This window comes from Euphorbia lathyris, chromosome 1, assembly GCF_963576675.1.
Source record: "Euphorbia lathyris chromosome 1, ddEupLath1.1, whole genome shotgun sequence".
NCBI lineage: Eukaryota > Viridiplantae > Streptophyta > Magnoliopsida > Malpighiales > Euphorbiaceae > Euphorbia > Euphorbia lathyris.
The window spans coordinates 59,183,714-59,188,860 of NC_088910.1; positions in this window are offsets into that span (position 1 = coordinate 59,183,714).

The window sequence follows — 5,147 nt, forward strand, 5'->3', positions numbered from 1 at the left end:
GTGTATTGCTTAATTATAAATTATAATATGACCCATGCTTTCCTTTCCTTCTAATTTATTAATTAATATGATACCCTATCGGAGATCATTTATGAATAACTAATTTCTATGGTAGAATCAAATATATATTATAGTAGCATACAAGCTAAATCCTTGTTATTAAGTAGTTGGTAATATTCTATTTATGCCAAAATGTTTCCAACTATGGAACAAATTAATTTTCATTTTAATCATTCTTTAAATAGATATATTATTAATAAACCTAACAGGATATATTATTTTTCCTGAACAGGTAACCAAAACAGACAAATAATTAAAACCTGATAGCAGACGGCTTGTCGTCTGCTTGCAGATTTTGGTTAAATATGAATGTGTTATTTCATTTTCATTTTCATGCGGACCTTATCTAGAATATGTGCTAAGTCATCATCTATCTACAATGTTATGTCGACTCACTGTTTTAATTTTCCATCTCTAACTAATTAGTTAATTATGATAAAACAATTTCTGCATAAAATAATTTCTTTCAAAAAATAAAACAAAAAAGAGAGTTAGATATCCAGATTAGAGAAGGAGAAGCAGGAGTTGAGTATGGTCGGAAAAGACAAAGAGAGAGATGAAATTAAAATTAGAAGAAGGAATGGGTAAGAAAGAAAGTTAGTTCATGCACAAATAATTGAAAGAAGACAGAGACAGAGACAGAGACATAGAGATGGGTGGGGTTAAGGATTAGGGAGCCGCACGTGGGCTTCATAAAAGCTGCTACTTTGACTGACTCCTTCTTCTACATACACACTAGCTAAGACAAACAGTGTGTATCAAACATGGATGTGGCCGACAACATTCACTCATAGGCTCTTAACTAACCGAACCCAAACCCAGTTTTAATAGGTTCAACTGCCTCGACCTCACTTTTAACCAAACTCAATTTTGATTGAAATTTCACCCAACTCAACTTTAACAGAATTTTAATCAAATCTATGAGACCAATGAAAATCATTTTGAATCCCACCCACATAGACATGATTGGTTGAAAGAAAAATTATATATAATTTATTACTCCAGAAGTACTCTAAAATTTCTTCAAATCTATAATAGTACTAAGAATCATATCTGGTCGCTATAGTAGATAAACTCACAAATCACATATGATCTTATTGTTAGTGTGATTGTATATGGACGGTAGCTGCTGGTGCTATTGATATGAATGATAAAATAGAAATAGAAGTTGAGTTTTTTCTTTTAAAAATTAGATTTCACAATTTTTAGACTAGCCAAAGGTAGAAAGCAATTCCTGTCTAGTTGAGAGTTAGAGTCTAACACAATTTACTTATTTTCTTTCCATTGTCATTTATTATCTTATTTTGAATAAAAAAATTAATGGAATAATTATAGTAATTTAAAACCAATTGAGTATGCTTACAAGCTTTTGAAGCCCAAATTTGACTCATCCAGTGGCGTATACAGGATTAGTCAGTTGGGAGGCCGATTTTACACGTGCGTTCGGGAATTTTTTTTTGTTAAATCGAACTTGTTTAATTTTTTTTTGTATATATGCGTGTTATAATTTGAATGGTCAAGAACCAATTTTAAGGAGACCTAAGAGGCCAAAAAAATTAGAAAATTGGATTCATGGAGGCCTAACAGGCAAAAAAAATTAAAAATTTAGATTTAGAAAGGCCTAACAAGCCAAAAAAAAATATTAGAAATTTGGATTTATAGAAACCTAACAAGCCAAAAAAACAGAAATTTAGATTTAGAAATGTCTAACAAGCCTAAAAAATTAGAAATTTGGATTTATGTAGTACCTAATAAGTCCAAAATATTAAAATTTTGAATTTGGACAAGTCTAACACGTAATGAGATATATTTAATTTTTTTTTATTAGTTCAATACTAGTTTCTAAAAAAATTATAACAACTTTACATTTTTTTATTTTTATTTTTAAAATTTTAAAATTTAATTTACAAATTAAGTTGTCTGAGTCTCAAAAATAAGAAATTAACTTTTTTAATGGAAAAGACATGATAAAAATGAGTTTAAGAGTGTTATCAAAATAAATAAATTAATTAATAATGGCTGAGAGCTCTTATATTTTTATGGTGAACCTCTTAGCCTAGTGGCTGAGAGCTTACCTATGACCAGGGAGGTCATGGGTTCAAATCACATCCGGGTCTGGTGGAGATTTTTCTTTCTTCTTTAATGTAAGCGCATTGTGTGCAAATGTTTTATATAAAAAAATAAATTAATTAATAATGGTACCATAGTTTTATAATTATTGAAAAATAAAATTTAAATAAATAAAAACTTTCTAAAATAAATTGAGGTTAGGGGAATTGAACCTATGACCTTTTTTTTTTTTTAAAAGCAAGTGTTTTAACAATCTCATCAACCTTTAAACAATGAAATATTACTATATAAAGTCTATATACACTAATATTTGGGGGGGCCGAAACCACTCGTGGCCATGGTAGTTCCGGCGGCCGGAGGGGCCTGGCCCCCCAGGCCCCCCTATATACGCCCCTAGACTCATCAATATCTAAAGTTGATCCCAAACCGAGCTCAAATAGTTTGCAAGCTAGCTTGTGTTAGTAACACCCCTAAACATGTATTAATATTTATACATTGCATTTTCATTCCCTCAAATACCCGTCTTACTTTTCTTCTACTTACTAAAATTATTGACTCTACAATTTTAATACTTTGGAGCGTCTTCTCTTTAAAAAAAACACACACATGGATGATCTAGACACATACCATTTTTTGATAGGGTAAAGTTTAAAAAAATCCATATGCTTTCACTTTTTGTTATTGGTACCTGATTGTTTTTTTCTAGAAAAGGACTGTGCTTTCCTCCGTTACATAAAGAAAATGAAAAGTTGTTAACCCTATTAACCAGGTGACGTGACAAGGAGTATTTTCGCCCCAAAAGATTGGGAGGCCTATAAATGACCATTTGCCTTCCAAAATCATACAGACACACATAATTGACGTCAGGGCAAACATACCTCGAATGATCATCAAATCCTACCAAAATCAAAGAATTGAAACAAAAAAAAGAACATTCACAAATTGAAGTTGTATTACCATTGTTGAAGTTTCAATTGTTTTTAAGTCGCAAATTTGAAACGACGAGCAATATTTCGAACAGAAGAAGATTGTGTTATGATATAACGTGCTAGCCAAGGTATGTATAACATGTTAAGATATCTTGCAATTTCCGTGTCATTTCTGTTCAATTTGGGTTTTCAATTGTGTTTATGTGTTTTCATTTTTGTTAATGAACTGTCGGTTTTGGGGTGTTTTTAAAAATTTTTAAATTTATTTTGTTATTGCATATAACTGTAACATGATGAGGTATGATTTGCTTGATAAGATATTGTTGGTTTTTAATTGCCTTGCTTTTATTGGATAATGTATTTATAGATTTGTTTGTGTTTTGGCATGTAATATTAAATTAAATCAGATGGCTGAAATGGGGAATGACAATGTTCCCATCATAAATCCTGGAATTGTGAATCTAAATCTTCACTATTGTGGGAAGTGGTCTTGTTTCGATGATTCTGTGAAGTATGTAGGTGGTCAAGTATTTGAAATCGCCGTATAGAAACGAGAGGATGGTCTGGTCCATCATCCCAAGAAATTAAGAGATGGCCAGCCAAATATGGGTTCAACACTTCGCAGCAGGTCCAAAGGTTTTTGGGCAATCTTTTCAGTTGAGCTACCAAAATGGTGCAAGCCTCAGGTACACCCATATCCTTTTCCCAAGGGCTCTATCAAGTGGCGGGGAAGTTTAGAGGGATCATGTGATGAGGTCGAAGTCGGAATTTTTTTTCCAAGATTAGTGTAAATGGCTTTTATCATCCCGAAAAGCTCTAATTCAGCGACCGACCAATGGAAAGAAAGTGGCAGGGAACTCTTGAGGATGGGTTGCATGATACTGAAAATGGGAAAAGATATGAGTATTCAAGAAGTGTTTCATACTTTTGCATAACCAAAATAGGAACACCAAATCAGTTTAGGAGGAAGAATGGATCTAACTATAAGAAAATCTAAGGTCGGTCAAGATCAAAGATAACAGATCAAGAAGGGGATTTGATAATTCACTACGAATTTGATCTACATAATTGGTAAAAACAACTAGTAATAGATGATACTGCCATATCATATGTCTAAATGATCGTCGTTCCACTAGAGCTTACTGTATTTTTCTCACTGTTCAAAACCAAGGCCGTTTAGGCGCTTGAAATCGAGAATCCCCCCGGTTTTCTTCGATTAGTCCATCTACACGTTTTTTAGTCCCTAAGTGATTTTTAGCATCCTAAGCTCGCCCTAGGCCATCTTGATGCCGCCTAGGCACCGCCTAAGCGACGATGAACCAAAACATTTTTTTATTGTGAATTTATTTTTTGTTTTATTATAATTCACTTTTGAGTTGTCTTAATGATATTGTTGTTAAAATGTTGATGTTTCCACATTTTTAAAGATATGTGTTTTTCAATATTAAATAATTTTATATTATTATTTTAGTTAGTATAATGCATATTTTAATTGAATTTATATAAAAATTCGAGAGCTCTGACCTCCCGACAAGCATCTAACGTTTTTTACAATCTTGATTTTTTTTGGCTCTAACATCATCTCTTGTAAACTCGTAATTCCAACTATTGCTCGTTCGTCCATTGAGATAGAGTACAAAGTGGGGAATACTACCATTGAACTTCTATGACTATCATTCTTGCTCAAGGACATCGGTTACCCTATGAGCATACTGGTTTAATTATGGTGTTGCAATGTTGGTTCCATCTACTTGACGACCAATTCGGTTTTTCGAGCTCGCACAAAACATATTAAATTTGACTATAAGTTCATCCAAGTTCATTCTGATATTTTAACTAAGCCGTTTTTCAACACACATTTTTCTCTTATTCGAAACCATCTCACTTTGTGTTCTCAACAAGGGTTTGCTGTGATATTAACGGAAACCTCTCTTAACTTTTCATTTAATCATATGTTAAATATATTGTAAATCCTAGATTATAGATTATTAATTAGCTGTAAATAGTTTTAAATGTTGATTTTATGTATTTCTAATCTCATCCTTATAAATTTTTGTACCTATAAATAAATCTCCTTAAAATCATGAA